The sequence below is a fragment of the Psammomys obesus genome, unplaced genomic scaffold (genome assembly GCF_907164565.1).
Source record: "Psammomys obesus unplaced genomic scaffold, mPsaObe1.curated_primary_1811, whole genome shotgun sequence".
Classification (NCBI taxonomy): domain Eukaryota; kingdom Metazoa; phylum Chordata; class Mammalia; order Rodentia; family Muridae; genus Psammomys; species Psammomys obesus.
In genome coordinates, this window is record NW_026595981.1 from 24617957 (window position 1) to 24640201 (window position 22245).

General features: G+C 46.3%; 1 protein-coding gene across 4 annotated transcripts in view; it reads right to left on the bottom strand.

Moving 5' to 3' along the window:
• The window catches only part of Stat3 (signal transducer and activator of transcription 3), a 51512-nt gene extending 42215 nt beyond the window's left edge, over positions 1-9297 (bottom strand). For all 4 annotated transcript variants that reach the window (XM_055619635.1, XM_055619633.1, XM_055619634.1 and 1 more), the window contains exon 1: positions 9090-9297. The gene's annotated coding sequence lies outside the window, so the exon portion shown is untranslated. The remainder of the gene's footprint in view (positions 1-9089) is intronic.
• Between the last annotated feature and the right edge of the window lie 12948 nt (positions 9298-22245).

The window sequence follows — 22245 nt, forward strand, 5'->3', positions numbered from 1 at the left end:
CCAGACTAGATTATAAAGCAAGACACCTGTCTCAAACAAAATTCACTTCAACAGTTAACTTAGAGCACATTAACATAAGTAACAGTAATAGCTTCTGAAACATAACCACATTTTCCAAAAGGGGAGAAATTAGTGGAAAAAGCAGCACCGCTGAAAGTTTCACAAATCTAGGGCTGGCGAGTAGGCTCAGCTGTGTGTGTTGGGGGGCTGTTTGCTGCACAAGCCTGGTGACCCAAGTTCCCAGAACCCACATAAAGGTGGAAGAGAGAACCGACTGCACAAAATTGCTCTCGGTCACCACACACATACCTACACAGGCACATCATGCGCACACACAATTATGCACACACATAATTACAGAAATGCAATGTGTTTGTTTTGTTTTTTGAGACAGGGTTTCTCTGTGTAGCCTTGACTGTCCTGGACTCACTCTGTAGACCAGGCTGGCCTCAGACTCACAGAGATTTGCCTGCTTCTGCCTCCCAAGTTCTGGAGCGAATAATGCATTTTTTCTTTTTAGAGAAAGTTTTAGAAATCTAATGTCTGGTTCAATAGAAAAGTGTTAAAGCTGGGTGGATGTGGTGCCTGAGGCCTGTCATCCCAGCACGTGAGAAGTGGAGGCAGAAGGATCGGTGTTCAGGGCTAACCTTGGCTACTATACAGCAATTGTGAAGCCAGCCTAAGATGCATGAGATCCAAGGAGGGAAGGAAGGAGGGAGGGAGCTGCTGGAGTCTCAGAACTGCCTGCATATGTCTGTTGCAATATGCTGTTTTGGTACATGAGTGAAAGTTGCCATCACCCAGACATAGCAACTAGCAAACAGATTCTTTATACGTTCTTTCAAGGAAGTTTGGAGTCTTTAATGCTATGCAAAAAATTGGCAGGTCGGGTAGCTGTGGACCCTGGGGTCATTCACAGCTACATTAAGATCCCCTCTACCTGTAACTCTCCATAGAATGTCCCCCCATGTGCTTGGTTTAAGATTTACAAACCTAAACGCTGATACAGTTAACGCTGAAGAGTTACATTCATTAATATCAGGAAAAGGGTGAGTATATTTTTTTAATTTTTACAATTTTTTTTTCTAAGTTCAGATTTTACAAATTGCAACAAACGTTGCCAGTATTTTTTCCCCTTGGAAAAACAGACAACTTCTCTCATTTTTGAGACAGTGCCTGCCACACCCCAGCTGATCTGCCATCCATTCGGGGCCTTGCAAGGCTCATGGGTGCACTGGACCAAGCTGAGCCCCAAACCCCTACAGCACACTTCTTACCCTGACGCTTCTGCAGAAAAGGCAATCACTTTTTAATTAATAAGCTTTACTTTGAAAGCAGCTTTTTAAAAAGAACACAGGGGGAATTAAATATTCTTATTCATTTATTTACTTGCCCACAGTCGGCACTTTGAGACACGCTCTCATTCTGTAGCCCTGGCTGCTCTGGTACTTGTTATGGAGCCCAAGTGCCCTCAAGCTCACCAAGATCCTCTAGTTTCTGACCCCCAAGTACAAGGATTGATTACAGGTGTGGCCCGCCACATTCAGCTCTCAGGGCGGCTTCAGGTTCGCCGAGCAGGGTCCAGCAGTCCCAATACCTCCTGGCCTGGCCTCATGAGCAGTGGCCCCAACTGTGGACTCTCTTGATAACTCGGTGACCCTGAGAATCTTCAACACAGCCTTTAGGGCTTGAAATCGTGGCCTCCCCCCCGACACACACACAGAATGCTCCCCAACACAGTGTCCTATGCAGAGCCTACCCTGATGAATGAAGTCTACTGGATTTTTTTTCACATGTGACCAGGAGTAAGTATTAAAGAGGCTTCTGCAGGGAAATACTGAGAGTTCACTGGGCTAGACAGTGAAACCTGTCAACACACACATACATATTTATATACAAGCACGTGGCAGAATGCCTTATCTCACCCCCCTTATACATGAGTTCATTTTGATTAATGTTTAAAAGGTTTTTTTCCCCTAAACTCGTTGACAAAAAGACCACAACAAAACTGACTTGCCAGGGAAACAGCCTTACATTAAATATTTATTGTGTCCAAACCACAAGCAGGAAAAAAAAATTTGAAGGCTAACTATTTTAATGATAACTCACATTGTTTGGTTTACAGGAAAGGTAATTATACAGCTTGCACTTGGGTTTTGAGGTTTTTTTTTTTTTTAGGATTTTGTAGGGGTGGGATGGGGAGACAAAGGAAAAATCTAATGTGTTTAGATTCTGCCAAGAAAAAAAAAAAAGAGTTTGCTAAAGCAAAACAAAGTTAGCATTAGACAAGATGTGAGAAGCATGCATTTTAGTAAGCTTTCACATAAGCTGGGGCTCAGTCCAGACTCAAGGGCTCAGACTCTCATACCGAGAAAGAGAGGCCTGGACTTGGGACACCGCAAACTAGTAAAATCAATCAGCCGTCGGGAAAGCAGGTGGCTACACGGCTTGCACAGACGGGGCAGGGTTTTCCTTCCCTAATCCCATCAGTTTTTAGAAATGGCGTCTACAAAAACTACCCAAACATCCCCCTAATACACTGTGCCCCTCCTCCACGATAGGGAAGACATTATTTACGAGAAGTTTTACTTTCTCTTTCAAGCTTGGCTGGCTTCCTCCTGTCCCACATGGGCCCACAGGTTGCATGGGTTGCCGGCTTCTGTCCCAACCCAAAATTAAAGAAGCGAATGAGTTTGAATCACCGGGAAGACAAGTGGTCCTTATCCATAAGGCCATATTCTGAGCACTCAGAAGGAAAGTTACAAAAACGCAAAAATAAAGCTTTACACATCCAGAGAAAAACATCTGGGAACATCTGCACTTCCATCCACATAAGCCCTCACACATGCTCGGGCACACACACGCACAGATGTGAAGGAACACCACAAGTCAACTTCCAGCGTCACCTGGTCATTCATGGGGGTTATTCAAGCCTCCAGGATTCCTCCTCCCACCCCCAAACCAAACTGTGCACTAACTGAACAGCGGTGGCTCCTGCCTGTAGTTCCAGCCTCCCAGGCAGCTGAAGCAGAAGCCTCGGACCGTTCTAAAATATAAATAGAAAAGAGCTGACCCATTTTTCCTCACCTAATTCAAAACAGAAGTCTTCCTGTTAGCTTCCTCCTAAGAAAAAGTCGCTAATCATTCCTCTACCCTTCAACTATTCAATAGTAGCTGTACCTTTTGTGTGTGTGTGTGTGTACCAGTGTGTGGTAACACATACCTTTAATATGCATACTAGGAAGGCAGAGGCAGACACATCTCTGTGAATTTGATGCCAACTTGATATATATCTATAATGAGTTCCAGGCCTGCCAACACCAGAGCTACATACTGAGACCCTGTCTGTCTGTCTCTCTGTATGTGTATATATACATATATATAATAAATTACAGTTTTAAGATTCTGTATGGTACTGGAGACTGAACCCAAAGCTCTGTGCATATAGGTATTCATGTCTCTGGACCTTTTGCAAAAACGTCTGTAGGCTCCAGGCTGATCTCAAACACCCAGTCTTCCTGCCTCAGCCTTCGGCATTGCTGGGGTTACAGGCATAGGCTACCAATATGACTAACTCTACTCTTTTTTTAAAAAAAAATTTACATTGATTTCCTCGTGTATTTGCGTGTGCGCACACACACACTGTTGCAGGCATGGACATCAGAGGACATCTTGTGGAGCTCGGTTCTCGCTTGCACCACAGGGGTTCCAGGAATCAAGCTCAGGTGGTCAAGCTTGCAGCCACCACCTTTACCCACCGAGCCATGCCACCGGCAGCACCCACCACCACCCGTTTCTCAAGACAGTGTCTCAGAGAGCCCAGGCTGCTCTCTTACTCCCAGGTAGCCCATGGTGACCTTAAGCTTAGGATCTTCCGTCTCCATCTCCCAAGAGCTGGGGTTTTACAGGAGTGTGCCACTACATCCTGGTTTGTGGAGTCCCAGGGATGGAGACCACGGCTTTATGCATGCTAGGGAGGCACCCTACCAACTCTGCTACATTCCCAGCTTACAGCATGAAAAACTCCAAGGGACTATTACTGAGCGGTGATCAGGTCTCAATGTGTTGACTATGACTTAAAGTAAGTATAATCACAGATCTTTGTACCTGCAAAGAGGCTTACCATAAGAGCCTTTGTGTAACAGAAATTCAGTTTGCCATGTCTGTATCTTTACGCGAAAGCCTCCATCTCCTCCACCACAGTGTAAATCCCCAGTCCCTATTTATTTAGCTTTTTCCCGGTGGGTCAAAATCTCCCAATTACTCTTTCTTTCCTTTGGGTCACTCATGGTATCATGAATCATAACTTGCCCAACTTTGTAGTGAGAGAAAGAGAGAAAAAGACTTCAGATTTCAATAATAATAATAATAGTTAATAGTGTTTGAAAGCTAGCTATTTGCAAGACACTGTGCAAAACACCTTATGATATAAAAAAATTATCTCGCTTAGTCTTCACAACTACTCTGTGAGTGGGCCTAGTAGGCAGTTTGTAGACAAAAGAAAAAAAAAATTGAAACTCAGAGAAGTTAAAGCAACCAGCCTTAAGGACAAAGAGGGGGCACATCTGAAAATTCAAACCCAAGGTGTCTGGTCTTATTGCACTACTTTAAATACCATCATAGCTGTAGGCCACAGAACCCGCAATTACCCAAGTGCTTCGACACTGCAATGGTTACCTTAGGAGAGCTCAAAATGTGAGTTTCTTGACTGATGCAATTAAAAGGTCAAAGGTCAGGTAAATTGTTCAGTGGTTAGTAGAATCACTGATAGAGCTAGCAGGACGGAAAGGCAGGGGATAAACATCATTTTCTTCTAGGGGTAGATTTGCCTTCCATATTATTTTGTTGAGCTGTTAAAATGATTTTCAACAAATAGACCCAAGGCAAACGGGTAAATTTAAAAAGGCGTCTGGAGAAACGCACATTGAACTGTTAGCCAGAAAACAAGTTCAGCTTTTTATAACGGTGTATGTTGCTTTTGTGAAAACAATACAACCTATTTGAAGGGCATTCCTAGTCTCCTATGGACAGAAGAGAAGGGATAAAGATGTGGCTCTGTGGCTTCCTTCCTCCGTTTCCTTCTCCTAAATTAAGAGTTTCCACTTACAGCCCTCAAGACACTATGCTGTTTTAAGCTCCGGGCATCCATGCTCCTTCCACCTTTAAGCAACTGTTCACCGCTCTGCAAGAATTCCTAGGACTCCTATTCATCCCATAGGTGCTCAGGCGTTCCCTGTAACTAGCCCTCCGGTAACCTCTCACCCCTGAAGAGAATGAACCTCTTTTCTTGGACCCCACCTAAGAACTTAGATACACAGCTATGCAGCAGCAAGCTGGAAACATTTCGCTTGCATGATCTTAATGACTTTTTGCTTTGCTTCACTTTGAGCCAGGGTCTCCCTGTATAGCTCAAACTAACCCAAAACCCAGGATGTTTCTTCCTGACTCAGCCTCCTAACTGCAGGGATTATAGGAAGGTGCCATGAGGCCTGTCTCTCATCTTTAAAAAAAAAAAAAATTAAAAAAAAAAAAAAAGGCTCAGCCAGGGAGTGATGATGTCCACCTTTAATCCCAACACTGGGGAGGCAGAGGCAGGTGGATCTCTGTGAGTTTGAGGCCACAGCCTGGTCTACAGCCAGTGACCAGGAAGCAGTCGCTCCAGGATACAATCCCAGATTTCTTTGCCTCTGTATGTAGCCTTGAGCCACTCTTCAGTCCTAAATCTACACTGCAGTAGCATAGGTCCTGGTCCCTAACACTTCTTCAGTTCCATAAGAACTGAGATGAGATTTTGAATATTCATTCTCCTTGGATCCTGCCCAGCTTTTACAATCTGCTGCCTGCAGGGGTTTTTTGTTGTTGTTCTGGGTTGATTCCCTAACCCCGGGGGTTCTCCTAAATTCCCCCAGGCAGTCCAGAACTCAATATGCAGATCAGGCTGGCCTCAAACTTGCAACAATCCTTCTGCCTCTGCAGGACTGTTTTCTCTTAAGATGAAGTTTTGCTGTGTAGCCTCCAGCTAGCTCTGCAGAACAAATGGCCTTAAACTGGTGGTGGTCCTCCTATCTCAGCCTCCCAAATACTTGAGTCACAAGCATGTACCATCTTCCCTGGATCTGCCTAGCCTTTTCTTGGTTGTTTTGTTTTTGGTTTTGATTTTGAAACAGGGTCTTACTCTCTACCCCGAGCAGGCCTGGAATTCACTATGTATCCCAGCCTAGCTTCAAACTCAGCAGTTTTCCTGCTTCTGTGCTTAGCTACATACTACAATTGCAGACATGGGCTTAGTGCTTCGTTTGTTTGCTTATTCTGAGCCAGGGCTTCAGCTGGCCTGGAACTCTTTGTAGATTAGGCTGACCTTGAATTCTTAGAGATCCACCTGCCTCTGCCTCCCAAGTGCTAGGGTTCAAGATATGTGCTACCAGCCAGGCTCATCTGCCTATCTGTGTGTGTGTGTGTATGTGTGTGTGTGTGTATGTGTGTGTGTGTGTGTGTATGGTATGTTCACTAACCTGAATAAAATTATACAAAATCTAACATGAAAAACGAGAACCATAGAGAAAAATTCACTCTCCCAAATGTTACTCCTTTAAACAAATTATTTCTAAGAATTTGCCACCAAACACAATCTGGCCACCCCAACTTTCTGCACCAGAGTGAGCAGTGAGCAGTGAGGCTCTTTGCACAAGCAGCTTTCACAAAGCTAGGAGGAGCACTTACTCTCTGAGTTGCACACCATCTCTCAGAAAACATCAGCCAAAAACTGCTGGGCCTGGATATGTAGATCGGTAGACTGGTGTTCACTAGCTTCGCCCTTCTCACCGTTGAATGTCAAGACAGATAGAAGCCGAAAGAAAAAGGAACTTTCTGCAGACAGAAATGACCACTGACCACAAGGCTCTCTGGCTTAAATGTCATTGAGGTCAAAGCTACCAATTACCTAAAATTTGCCTAAACATCTCCCTTAATAAATAGCTCAAGTTTGACAGTTAAGTATGCTAGCAAGAAAAAAAAAATTTCCCAAGTAAGCCACAGAACAGTAGGTTAGCTAGCTTCACTTAGCAGTCACTAAGTAGTTTTCTCCCCGATTCTTTCAGCCTACTGCTATCCAGAATTTTCACTATCCAGAATTCCACTGACACTTCTCATCAGGGGCTACACTCACTCTAAACTGAAACTGAATACTTAAGCAGGGACCAAGAAATATGTAGAAGGCACAAGTTTCACCACTATGACATACTATGCCTTAGGCAAGTGTCTTGTCCTTTTGGCCTCAATTTCCTTATCTACAAAATGAGGTTAACATTCTGTGAGCAACCTACCTCACAGGCCCTTTGAAGGTCCTCATGTTTGTGGATTATTTCTAAGTGGTTATACGTCCCCAATGGACTACACATGAAAATAAAAGATTCATGAATCTGCTAATGGTTCTTTGTGGCGAGTGTGCTAACAGACTAAGAACAAACACTCCAACTTTTTCATTATTATTATCCCAGATTTTCTTCCCAACGGCTCTTCCAAAAGCCCTGGGTTCAATTCCCAGAACCCACATGGAAGTTCACAACCATCTGTCACTAGTTCCATAGCATCCAATGTCCTCTTCTGGCCTCCTTGGACACTGGGCACACATGGCACAGACACACATGCAGGCAAAACACTCATACACATAAAATCAAGATAAAAACCTAAAACAAAAAGACTCTGCTAGCGTTCTGGTCTAGCCCATGCAATAAGGAAATAAACATGTTCCCTCAAGGAATATAGACATTATTTAATATGAAAAGAAAAAAAAATGGCTGGCTCAAGACCTAACAGTCTAATTCCACATATAAAAGGTGGAGAGATGATTTATTGCTGTGATATTAAAGTCAATGCTTTACCTGCGCTGGCAGCCCAACCTTTACAAAGCACACACAAAATAAATAAGCCCGTTCACATAGCAAACAGCAGGTATAAACTACACACATTTTGATTAAGAAAAACAAATAACCACTGACTGTAACGATGCACACATCAATTGATGTCACAGAGTGATGAGGATTTATTTAGGTATGGAAAAAAAGTGACCCGAGTGACAGTCTGAATTTTCCTAACTTACTAACTTACCTACAGCCACACACCCCCAACAGGTAAAGCTTACACACAGAACTCAGTCAAGGCCAGCCAGTCTTTGTTTCCCTAGCTTCTGCATTTACCCAAGAGCTTGGCTCGGAGACAGAAAACTCCCACTCTTGATTGGCTCACTCTGTCCTATGCAATTAGGCAACACCACAATCCAGTAAATGCAATGGCTCAATTATTTATCGTCTCGTCGAGTTTACCAGGTGTTTACGAGAGAACAATGTCAAAGAGGAAAAGAGGTCTGTTGCTCTTTAGAGCTGGTTTGACCAGGGATTTATTTTGAATTAAAAAAAAAAAATGTTCTTAACATAGAAAGGGATGGGAAAGAATTTAGAAAGAACACAAGTTTGTCAATTTCCTATAGGAAATCTCATTCTTATGAAAAAGAATTGTACCCACAAGTAGCCAGCCCAATTGGCTGGGAGCGCGGTGGGGTCGGGGGAGGGGGGGGAGGCACAACATTTCCCACCTCCTAGGAGGGTACACCTCGTAAGCTGGCTACTGAAGGAGCAAAAGCAGGGCAAGGCGAAGAAAGTGGCTTAGCGCGGAGCCGCCAGGCCCAGCACGGGGGCGGGTGGGAGGCTCTTTCCAAACCCCCAACCTCAAGGATCTCCGCCGGCGTGACTGTCGCTCTGGTGGCCTCCAGGAGCAGTCCCTGGAGGGTCACCCCCAGCCTGGGATGCCCTTCCCCGCGGTCCCACCCCCAGAACTCCTCACTCTCCCTCCGCACCAGCCCCTGGAAACTTCCGGCGCCCCTTCCCCTCCCAGGCCGGCTCCTGTCATCCGCACAGCCGTCCCTCCGGCGGCGCGACCCCTCCGAGTCCCCCGCTCTCCTCTCGCCCCAGTTAGGTGTCCCTTCACGGCTCTAAGCACCCCCAGAGCCGCGGCCGCGCGACGCCCCGTGGGGGTCCCCCCCGCCCGCCCGCGTGCCGTCGGGGAGGCGGCCCCACCCTGCGCACCCCCTTCACCTGTCTCCGGGACGAGGCCCGACTGGCCGGGCTGCGCTGGCTCCGGGTGCCTCCGGGTCCCCGAGGGCCTGGCCTGGCTTCTCCGAGCTGACGCGGTCGGGCGACGCCGAGCGGGGCTGCGCTCTCAGCGATCCGGTCGGGGTTCGTTCCCTCCGCCGCGTCGTCGGAACCCCCAGGCTCCCCCTCCCGGTCTACACTGCAGCTCCGGAAACCGCTGAATTACAGCCCCTCCAGCCAATCCCCACCCAGCCGCCACCGGCCAAGACACGCCCCCCTGCATAATTAAAGAATGGCCAGCCGGCTGGGCCACCCCGCGGCCTCGCGGAGAGCGCCGGACTGCCGAAGCCCCGCCCCGCGGCCAATGAGGAGCGCCTCTGCGCGAGGGGGTGGAGTCGAGACGCGCTGGGCACGCCTCCCCGCGCTGGCTGTTCCGGGAGCTCGGCGTCCCTCCCTCCGCGATCGAGCGAAGCGCGGAGGCCTAGCTCGCACTGAAGCCCAGGGGGAGGGAGGAGACGTTCGCGGAATGTCCTGCTGAAAACTCAGCTGAGTTCCTGGCAGCGCGTGACGTCAAGACACTTTAAATGCCCCGAGACGGCTCGCTTCTGCCCGCTCTCCCTGTTCCCGGCCCTTGGCACCACGTGGGGGCGAGATCGCGAGCCTCTTACCGCGTGGGGGTCAGCCAGTTAGGCGGTCCCCAGGTATCACCCCACTTAGGCATTTGGGTTTTCTGCGGACCTCAAGAAGAACATGGGCGACTCCTGGCTGCTCTCAACTTTGCATTTCTGCGTGCGTCTGGACACACACCCGGAAATATGACGTGGAAATAGAGTGATTGCTAGATTGCGTGGGGGAGAATAGTGGCTACTCCATCGCTTCCAGCATGAAACTCAACAGCGAGGTTTATTGGTCAGCTCAAGAGAATGCAAAGAGCTTACATGGGACATTTGAGACGCATACACAGTGTTTGCCATTTCCACGTGTCTGAGTTCCCCCCCCCCCCATTAAACTTTGTTATGTTGGGTCTTAAATTCTGTAACAGAAAGCTGGGCTCGGTGGTGCCCGCCTGTAATCCCAGCATTCTGAGAGGCAGGGGCAGGCGGATTTCTGAGTTCGAGGCCAGCCAGCCTGATCTACAAAGCGAGTCCAGGACAGCCAAAGCTACACAGAGAAAAACCCTGTCTCGAGAAACAAAATTCTGTAACAGAGTTTTGACCAATTTGTTTCCATTAAAAGGCACTTATTTTAAGGGCTGGAAGGACTCCTCAGCAGTTAAGGGGACTGGCTGGTTCTGGTGGAGGATCCAAGTCCGACACCCGCATGATGGCTCTCAGCCATCTGTAACTCCAGTCCCAGAGGCCCTGAGGCCCTCCTCTGAGGCTCGGCCCACACCAGGAACACACGTATGGTGCACAAACATACATGCACACAAAAACATCCATACACATTAAATGCTTTTTTAAAAAAAAATTAGGTACTGATTTTAAAAACTAGAACTAACACACAGAGATGGCTTGTAAAATATTCTCCTGATGGGTTTAGGATTCCTTGTTATCTTTAATTAGTCTTTTAGCTTTTATCTTAAGTGTCCGATTGAGACAAACAGTTCGACCACTGCACAAGACGGGGGGTGACAGGTGTTAGGGATAATATTCACTTAGCCTTTTCTGAGGTCTTGAAGCTCTTGAACGTATCCAGCATCTTTCCCGTCTGGTCTGTCCGGCGTGCAGAATCTGACTGAGCTGAAACCTGTGGTTCACAGTACAGGTGTATGCTCCCCTTTATGTAACAGGATGAACTCTGCACACTGCAGTGCTCTGGATGGATAGGTGACGGGGCAGACTTACAAGTCTATCAAGAGTTTGTATAGCTTGTGCTTAACACAAGGAGGGATAAGGATAGAATCTAAAAGAGGCTATCATCTCCCCGTGCAGATAACCCCAATGACAGACTTTTACCCACAGCTAATGTACACCCATATAGTTCAGGAAACTTGAAGTTTTTGTTTTCTTTATTGTTACTATCATGATTTCTTGAGACATTGACTATAATGTCTGAGATTGAATACAATCCCACCACACCCCATCTAGGTTGAAAAAAAAAAAAACTGTTTTTCGTTTTTGTTTTTCCAGACAGGGTTTCTCTGTGTAGCCCCGGCTGTCCTGGAACTCACAGAGATCCACCTGCCTCTGATGCCCAAGTGCTGGTATTAAAGGCATGTGCCACAACTGCCTGGCTAGGTTGAAAAAAATATTTTTTTAAAGATTTATTTATCTATTTTATGAAGAAGAGTGCGCTATTTGCATGTACACCTATATGCCAGAAGAGGGCATTAGATCACATTGTAGATGGTTATGATCCACCCTGTGGTTTCCAGGAATTGAACTCAGGCCCTCTGGAGGAACAGCCAGTGCTCTTAACTGCTGAGCCATCTCTCCAGCCCTGGGTTGAAATTTTTAAATAAAAATCTTATCCTTCCTCCATCACTCCTTTTTCCCAAAGATACATACTGTTACTAATTTCTGGTGAGAAAAGTCAATGACTCTTAACCTCTCCTGAGTCACAGACCCTTCTGCGGAACTGGCAGAGACTATAAATTCTACGTCAAAGGAAAGAGACAGCCGAAGCTTTTATTCACATCTCCTCACCGGCTTCCCTAAAGCCCGTCCAAAGACTCCAGACTGGGATCTCAGACAACCACCTCAGATCCACTTTCAGGAGCAGATCTCTCCATGTTTGGAATAGAACCCAGGGACCTGAACACACTTGCTATGTGTTCAGCTGCTGAGCTGGATGTTAAGCGCACACGCAACCACTGAGCGACTTTCCCCAGCTGACACCCATTTCAAAGCAAGAAGCCAATGCCTCTGAGTAGGGTCATTAATGTTGGACGGAAGTCCTCGTTGCCCAGGACATCCACCGCGTGTGGACCTCCACCTAGGGAGGGTGGGAGAGAGAGCACAAATGTTCCTCTTCCCTGCAGGGGGATCCCCCATATCACCTGATTATCTTTGAGCTTGATGGCCCATATGGTCAATTAGCTCCCTGACAATATAGTTTAATATTCGTTTTATGATTTCCTGCTGACAACGCACATATATTCATTGTCCTTTTGCTGCTGTTGTTTGTTTTAGTCAGTGTCTCTCTTTGTAACCCAGGTTGGCCTACAACTACACTCCTGTAATGGCTCCAGGGTTAGCACTGCAGGTATGTGCCGCCTTGCCCTCCTCATTGACTCTTCTTTTTTGCACCAGCCTGGTTAGCAAACAGGAGAGGCCGTGTTATTTATCCACTGATAGAACACGGAAGGAGAAGGACAAGCATTGTGGCTCAAGCTTATAAACCCAGCTGAGGGGCAGGAAAATAGCTCAGGTGGTACAGTGCCTTTTCTGTAAGCCTAAAGACCTGAACCCAAGCTGGCACAGGCCTATAATCCCAGCACTTGGGGAGATAGAAGCAGGTGGATCTCTGAGTTCAAGACCTGCCTTCTACACAGAGAAATCCTGTCTCGAAAGAAACCAAGGGACGGGGGACCTAAACCCAGGTCCCTGACACTCATGAAAAAAGGCCAGGTATTGCTGGAGAGATGGCTCAGTGGTTAAGAATGTGCATTGTTCTTGCAGAGGACCGGGGTTCAACTCCTAGCACCCACCCACATCAGGCAGCTTCCAACTGCTTGTAACTCCAGCGTCCAAGGGATGCCCCTAACCTCAGGCACAGGCACATATACAGATAACACACACTTATGTGTTAACAAACAGTAAGAAAAAGAAAAAGGCCAAGTGTGATCCTAGCATTGGTGGGCAGACACGGATGGATCCCCAGAGCTTGCTGACCAGCCAGTCTAACTGATCATTGAGTTCTAGGTTCGGTAAGAAACAACGTCAAAGGATAAGGTGGAGGCTTTCTGACTTGTTACCAAGCCTGACAGTTCAACATCCGGGGTCCCACATGATTGAAGATCCTCCAAGTTTTTCTCTGACCTCCCCACACATACTATGGCATACAGGCACATGAACACACACACACAAATAGATAGATAAATAAACAATTTTTTTTCAAGAAAGATGAAAGCCAGGGATGGTATAACATCTGTCTGCTATCAGAGGACTAAAAGAATTGAAAGATCCGCAGAAATGCTCCCATCCCTGGCCTGCAATAAATGCTTAACCTCTGTAACTATCAACAATCAGTTAAATATACATTAATGAGCATCCAACACAGAGCCAGGCATACAGTAGGAGCTCAGTCTATGTCCCTTTTTTCCTCTTGATTTCACTCACCAAATCCAGTGTGGCCTGAACCTCAAGTAATTCCAACACTGAATGTATCTCCTTCCTCTTGAATGTGTCAGTTCCTCAGTAACCTTGTATCTTTGTGGTTATCTTGTACCTAGAATATGTTCTCCCTTGCCATATGAGAAAACTATGATTCTTCTAAGAATCTCCTTCTCTTTGCTTTCCAGATATTTTCAGCGAAGTTAAAGTCTTCTGCTAGGCCTCTTCAGCAGATCCTCTTCCCCATCTAGAATAACCAGGTCCTTTCCCCACCTAGGAAAAATGTTCCTCGCCTTAAAGCGCAATAAATCCATCTTTTGGCCTACTTCCCAGTAAATAAAATTAATGCTTAATATTTATTAAGTAATTTCTATGTCCACAAACTATACTGGGCATCTAACCCAGACAGATATTATAATTCTCATCTTGGGGATAGGGTTTGAGACAGGGTCTCACTTTGTAGCTCTGGCTAGCCTGAAACAAGCTACATAGAGCAGGCAGGCCTCAGACTTGCAATGATCCCCTTGCCTTTGCCTACCAGATTCTGAGATTGCAAGTATGAGCTACAATGCCGAGGTTTTCTTTTCCTCTCCTGAATCAGTGTCTCCCATTGTCCAGGCTTGTCTCAAACGCACTTCTAATCCTCCTGTCTCCACCTCTCAAAGGGCACGATTACAAGCATACAGTTGTTTCTCAGCCGAGAAAACTAAGATTTAGGAAGTGAAAGACTTCTCTAGTGTGGTGGAGCAGAGCTATAATCCTATCGCTTGGGAGGTGTCACAACAACAAAATGGCAAAAAAAACAAAAACAAAAAAAATCTAATTATGTTATACATCTGTAATCCAGCACTCAGAAGGCACAGGGTAGTAGTTGCGGTACATAGTAAACACAGGGCCAACCTGGGCTACACTTTCTTTCTAAATTCATTTATTATGTACACAGTTTTCTGCCTGCGCGTGTGCCCGCATGCCAGAAGGGGGCACCAGATCCCATTATAAATGGTTGTGAGCCACCCTGTGGTTGCTGGGGATTGAACTCAGGACTGGGGGTACAGCTGGGATACAAAATGAGTACATTGTAATAATAAAAATTATATTTAAAAAGCCAATAATAATAGTAAAAAATTTAGGGATGGGTTACCACACAGCAACAGGTAACCAAGCTAGTTTTCCATTTGTTACCTGAAAGATTTGGGAACTGTAGTCTAGCTCAAGAATTGAGACTTATCCAACTTCATAAGGTTCCAGAAACATTTTATTTACCCTCTGTTCCACGGATGCCTTTCTTGACCTCTACAAAAGGAGAAAGCATGGCAAAGACAAGATCTGGAGACCTGCCTCGAAAATGCTGCGCAGGTAGTGAGTTGCCGTGGTGATCAACGAGCCCAAGAAGCAACTGTGTAGGCGCTGGGATTCTCACGTGTCTCAGGCACAGAAAGATGCAGGCAGGCCTGCCTGACTCTTGCCCTTAGCATCACAGAAGAATCAGCAGGTCTCTTTATTCGGGACATCTTAGACGCTTAGAAGTGTGCAACACTTCTCAAACATCGACATCGGAACGTCTCTCTTTCCTCCTGCCTAGAGAATGGTCCTTGCCATTCAGCATCAAGCCAAGGTTTTTCCTATATTGCTTAAAACATTATTCATACCGTATCATTCTGTTCCTGCAGTGACTTTCCTGTAGGGCCCTAAGATAGAAAGAGTTCTTTATCTCATCCTCCAAAGCTTACTACCTGCTCACTGCCAGGCTCCCTGCTGTCCACTGGGTTGCAGGCAGACCGTTTCCCAGATGGGGGCCTTTGGTGACTCCCTGGCTTTGTCATAGCTAGTTCTCTCTCACACTTTCTGTCTTACTCAGACAGGCTTGATCTAACCACCTCTGTCTAACATTGTTTCCCACCTCTTCATCTCTTTCTCTCCATCCTGCTTCCTGAGAACTCATTGCAAGTCGTATATTTATCTGTCCAGTCTTATCTGTGTCCTCATCACACTGGTAGTTCCAGGAAAAGGAATGTCTGCTACACACCCTGTGTTTTGTGCTCGATATCTAGTGAGGGAGGGCCAGGGATGTAGCTCAGCTGGTAAAGCTCAGCTTGCCTAGCCTGCGTGAAGTCCTGGGTTTGAGCCTCACCACCACATAAAAATGGGTGTGAGGCACAGGCCTTTAAACCCAGCATTTAAGGGGTAGAGTCAGGAGGATCTGGAGTTCAAGGTCATCCTTGGCCACTTGGTGAGTTCAAGGCTAGGATATGATACATAAGACCCTGTCCAAAAACAAACAAACAAACAAACAAACAAAGGCTAGAGAAATGGTTCAGTGATTAAGAGAGCACCATACTGCTCTTTCAGGGCACCCAAGTTTGGTTACTAGCACCTAGGTCAAGGCATAGCATAACTGTCCAGATCCTAGAGTTCTGACACCCTCTTCTGGCCTCTGTGGGTACATGTGTACATATTCAAACACAGATATGATACATGCATGTACATAATTAAAATTTAATAAAGCTGGGCAGTGGACTGGAGAAATGGCTCAGAGATTAAGAGCACTGGCTGATCTTCCAGAGGTCCTGAGTTCAATTTCCAGCAACCACAAGAAGGCTCACAACCATCTATAATGAGATCTGCTGCCCTTTCCTGGCCTGCAGGCATAGATGCAGGCAGAATGCTAGGTAAAAAAGAAAAGAAAAGAAGGAAGGAAGGAAGGAAGGAAGGAAGGAAGGAAGGAAGGAAGGAAGGAAAGCTGAGTGGTGGCACACAGTTTTAATCCTAGCATTTGAGAGGCAGAGGCAGGTGGATCTCTGTGAGTTTGAGGCCAGCCTGGTCTACAGAGTGAGTTCTAGGATAGCCAGGACTACACAGAGAAACCCTGTCTTGAAGAAAAATAATAAAATAAATATTTTAATGAATGAATGGGCATGAATGTGACACTTGCCTTTAATCCTGGCACAGAGAACTTTGAGTTTGAGGCCAGCCTGGTCTACAGACAGGGTTCCAGGCCATCCAGGATTCTATAGTAAGACCCTGTCCTCCCCTTCCCTTCCCTCCAAAAGAGAAGGAATAGCTAGACGAGCTGCTGATTTCGGCCCTCTTCTCCTCTCTCCTGACTCCCTCTTGTCCTGTCTCTGAGGATGCTTTGTTTTTCCTGTCTTAACCCTGATATTTCCTCAAGCCGCCTCCATTCCATCATTACCCTGTCCTTACCACGCTTGCTTCAAAGTGGCTTCTGCCCCTCTTATCCATAGGACAGGACCCTTGCAGGCACCAGGAGCCTCCTTATCAGAGCTGATGTCTTGTCTCCGGAATTTGATTTTGCTGTAGAATCACGTACTGTTGGTCATCTACATTTTCCTCTGAGACATTCTTTCATCCCTGGACCAGTAGAAGTGGTTGCATGAACTTTGTGAGAGAGACATACTAGGTTTTAATCTAGACTCTGACACAAGACGCTGTTCCCTAACCCTCTCAAGTCTTGACACCTTCCTCAGAAAAGAGAGACTATAATTCTTCCCTCGGTGAACTTGCACTAAGTTTCTGTTGTTAACGCTCCTAGGTTCCTTCCCCACCATCACATAAGCCAGGTGCGGTGGTACGTGTCTAGAATCGTAGCACTTAGGACCAGGAGGCAGAAAGGTCAGGAGTTCACGACCATTCTTGGCTGTCTATCAAGTCCAAAGACAGCCTGAAATATAGACGATATTATCTCAAAGAAACAAACAAAAAAGCCTATCTTTTAAAGGAAGGCATTGGATGGCAAAGTTCACCCCAAGACCATCTAACAAACACCAACATGGAGCATGAGAAGCCCTATTGTAAATTATTGGCCAGGTCATTGCTGCTGTCCTTGATTGCCTCCCAGAGGCTGAAAGAAAGTCTTTATGGCTGAAGATACCATGCGCTTCAGACAAGGGCCTGGAGGATCCAAACCGGATCTGACCCGAAAGCCTTCCTGAGAACTACCTCTTTTGGGATCAGAAGTTGCCCTGAAAGCTGCCAGTGGAGGGAAATAACCAATAGCCCTACCTAGAGATGGCCCTGTTAACTACAGCAACCACCAGCTTGGCACCATGACCCTATCGGTATAATAGTGGTGCCCATATCTTGGCTGTAACCAACAGTTCTCTTATTAGACTTAAGGCCCACTCAACAAGCAAGAAAGAGATCATGTCTGGTACTGGAACCTCACCGAATACTCTACATTCTAAATATTTATCCTCATGTCCACAAATAAGTGTAGTCCTTACCCCTCAACAAAGAAGCTTCTCTTTGCAACAGGCAAAGACCATCATAGACATCCACAACCAATCAAAATGTAGAGGCCAAGTACGGTGCCCAGCCCCAACTGATCTATTTATAACACAACTCCGGCACCTAAGGCTTAGGTGAAGAGAGGATAAAAACATTGTAAGAGCCAGAGAGACTGTTGTGTGTTGTGAAACTGTGGCTCCTAGAAATGTCAGAGAAGCTACACCTGTGAAGTTGCAGCGAAATGGCTGCCTAAACAAGACCTGAACGAGGATGACACTAACATGCTAGCATGGGAGGGGAAATTTTCACAAAGAACTACACAAAGAACTAAGGAATGCTGGGAGCGGGAGAAACTGCCTCTCCTGGGGGGAAAGAGGCCCCCAACTGGTGCTCCAATACCAAGTGGTCAGCCCTAGGATCATAAATCTACAAGTAACATGTTTTAGTCTGAGCAGGTTGCTTTTATATATTTGGAAAATATATACATGCACATGTGCATGCGTATATATGTTAAATATACGTCATATATGTCATATATACGACAAAGAAAAAGAGGCCGTGAATTTGAGAGAGAGCAAGTGGAAGGGTACATGGGAGGGGTTATCAAAGGGAGGAAAGTAGAAAACGATGTCATTCTATTTTGTCGTTGTTGTTGTTGTTTTTAAATTTAAAGGAAGGAGGGAGAGAAGACGCTGCAGCTGGTCTCAAATGGAAAAACAAAAATTTGAGGAGCCATACCTTGGGAAAGGCAATCCTCTTTTGTGAGGTGGGCTTATCCTGGAGCACCTTGAAGGCCCAGGAGGCGGCCTTCTGGATAGGGCGTGTTCCCACCCTCCTGGTCCTGCTTCTTTCGCTGCTAATGAAAACGATACTCTCCAGAACTACACCTGGGCCACTTGATTGTTATACTTTGAAATTGGTGTATATCATGAAGCCTTGCTGAACTAAATTGTGTGTAAATATTTAAAGATAAGTGTTTAAATAAAAACAAACAAACAAAAAAAGACCTATGTACTTGTACTTACTCCTTTAACTTCATCAGATAGCAGTTTGGTGGGTAGTGCTTACCTGTGGATAAACATACAATGAATTCTTTTTTTTTAATGTACTGGAAGTTTTTTGTGTCTTTAAGAACTCAGTTATGAGCTGGGTGTGGTGGCGAACCCCTGCGATCCCAGCACTAGGGGAGGCAGAGGCAGGCAGAGCTCTGTGAGTTCAAGGCCAGCCTGGTCAATAAACCAAGTCCAGGATAGCCAAGGCTACACAGAGAAACCTGGTCTCGAAAAAACAAGCAAAATGAAACACCCTCAGTTATGTTATGTAAAGACGGTTTTGTTTTAATCCCAGGTGTGGGATGTGGGGCTGCTCCAGATTGTCCACAGCAGCAGACGATGTGCCTCGTGGTGCAGGATCTGAGAGGGCGTGACCTATGCCAGCTGCAGATAGTTTAATTCTGAGGATTCTGGGGAGGGAATAAATGCCAGAGGGGGGGGGGGGGGGGGGAGGTGCTCCTAAGAAAGAAGGCTGCTGGTGCCTCCCCCACCCCCGACACTGCTGCTCTGGGCTGTTGTCGATGAACCTGGATGAGAAGTTGGAGATATCCTGAAATAAAGATTGGCCGTGCCCCAAGGAACCCAGAAACCCTAACCAGTGGGAAGTAGCTAAAGAGAACTACGTCCCCTCTCTCCATTAACCTTTTTTCTCAGTGATAGAGCATGTATTTACAAGGTACTACAGGGTGTTTCAAAGCAAGGGGCATTCTGTATACACAAGAATGGCCCAAAGGGATGCTTACGGGGGAGACCGGAACCAGCAGGAAGGGGTCTTCGTTTCCTATCGCTGTGAGGAGGCACCATGACTAAGGCAATTTACAAAATGAGTTCACAAATGAAGCGTTTAATTGGGGGCTTGCTTATAGTTTCAGGGGGTGATTCCACGATCATGGCAGGGGGGCATGGCAGCAGGAAGGCAAGCATGGTGGCGGAGCAGTGACTGAGAGCTTTACATCCGCTCTGAAAGCTGGAGGCAGAGAGAGCCAGACTAGACTTGGTTTGTGTGGGCTTTTGAAACCTCAAAGCCCCACCCCTCAGGAACACGCCTTATCCACCAAGGCCACGCCTCCTAATCCTTCCTAAACCAGTTTCACTAACTAGGCGTCCTGGCATTCAAATATATAAGCCTCTGTGAGTGTCACTTTCATTCAAACCAACAACATGGACTACGCACCTGTCCTTTTGTTGTTTCTGTTCATAACATGAACTGATGGATTTTAGTGTGCTGGGGACATGCTCCACCACGGAGCCACACTCCCAGCCCATCGTCTTTAATTCTACATTCTGCCCTTTTATTTATTTATTTTTTCCCTAACTCCATCCTTCAGCCAGTTCATCTAATCTAACTACTTCAAGGACGGCTTTTTATTGGCCTCTCTTCGGCTAAGTTTCATTTAATACAAAGAAATGTCTTTCCTCCCGGGGCTTGTAGCGTTTCTGTAAAGTGTCCCATTTGTTTTCCTCTTCCACAAAACAAGATCTCAGCTCCGGACGGTGGAATATGCCTGTCATCCCAGCACTTGGGTTGGGGAGGCAGCACACATTTTTGGTCATCTTCAGCTACCTCGTGAGTTTGAAACCAGCCTCGGCTACATGAAATCCTGTCTAAAAAAAACAAATAAATAAAAATAAACGCTGGATATAGTGGTGCTCTTGAGAGTCAGAGACAGCCACATCTCTGTAAATTTGAGGCCAGACTGATCTACAAAAATAAAGATGTCTTCTTGTTTTTGTTTTGTTTTGTTTTCAAGACAGGGTTTCTCTGTGTATCCTTGGCTGTCCCGGACTCACTTTGTAGACCAGGCAGGCCTTGAACTCACAGAGATCCCCCTGCCTCTGCCTCCCTGAGTGCTGGGATTGCAGGCGTGTGCCACCGCGCCTCGCTTATAAAGATGTCTTTTATTAATGTCCTGTCTCTCTGTTACCCTTTTGCCCACTGTTTGTTTCGCCTGAGGGAACCACCCTGCCTCATCTCACCATTTGCATGTAATCAACATATATGAACACTGTGCTTGCTCTTGGTAGCAAGTACACCACATGTACGTATGTGTATTATATACTAATACACACACACACACACACACACACACACACGTATAAAAGAAAACAACACAAGGTGGCCAGAATTCCTCAGGAATGACACCAGAGGTTGCCTCCTGGCCTGTACACACAAGCCTTTGCACACATGTTATCCTGAACACAGGAACACGTACACACATAACACAGGTCCCATCCTCCTGTATAAATTATTAAATCCAGAATGAACATTAATGTTAACCGACTTACTCAGATTCTCTCCGCCAGGAGTGTGGAATTTGAAACCGAGACAAAGAGCCTGAGAGCCGTTAGAGTGAGTTCCATTAGTGTCATCAGGGCAGAGAAGGCTTGTCCATCAGTCATGTCTGTAAGAGTCCCTGGAGAGGCCCCAGTCCTAGTCTTTCCCAGCCTGTGCTCGGTGACCCTGTTGTGGCTGCTGTCCAGCACGAGCTCTCCTTTTCCCTTCAAACTAGCCACTGTCCTTTCTCTCATAGTCCCATGTCACGTGACAACCTTCCCGTCCCTGATGGATCTCATCCGGTGGTCCCCTAAGACTGTTACTTCCCAGTGACGTGCGAACCCCCCCGGTTTGTGTAGGTTCACTACGTGAGGCTCGCACACAGTGTGAAAATGGCCTGCGGACTTAAGCAAGGAATGGTTGTACTTTTAAAAAAACAAACAAACAAACAAACAACAACAATAACAACGAAACAATGCAATGGTGTTGAAGACACTTTCAGGCATGGTGACCTAAAGCAGCCAACAAGCTACTCCTTCTGCACTCCAGCAATGCTGTAATGCCACCTGTGTTTCCAACAGCAACTCTTTGTTTTCCACACCCCCCCCCAAGGCCAAGCATGGAGCACTGTCGGCGCATTTGGTGCGTCGCTGTCGCTGCAGCTCGTACCGGCTTTTAGGTCTATCACGAGCATCTGTCTCTACCACTCATTGCAAACCCTTTCAAATCAAGGGCGGGAGGAGCTTGTCATTTTAGACCCTGGCTCTTCACATGGAGCCACAAACATCACTTAGAAGGAGCACTTGCTTTGTCTGCATATCTTCCTTTCCCTTTCAGTTGATATCACTGACTCAGTTTCTCCTTTTCCTTTTGGCAAACAACCCTCCTTCACGCTTTCTTTCTCCTCCTCTTCTTTCTCTTCTTCTTCTTTAGTGCCGGGGGCGGGGGGGGGGGCTGAATGTAGTGCCTTATAAATATTTGCTCTAACTGAGCTGTATCCACAGATTTTCATTCCCTTCTCCGTGTGTCTGTGTGTCTGTATGTTCCTGTGTACATGTGTGTTGGGGGGTTGTTTTGTTTGAATTTAAATTTTTATTTATTTTTACTTTGTGTGCGTTGGTGTTTTGCCTGCATGTGTCTTTGTGAAGGGGTCGGATCCCCTGGAACTGGAGATACAGAAAGGTGTGAGCTGCCATATGCATGCTGGGTCTTCTGAAAGAGCAGTCAGTACTCTTAACCACTGAGCCATCTCTCCAGCCCCTTGTTTTGGGTTTTTTGTTTTGTTTTGTGAAACAGGGTTCCTCTATGTT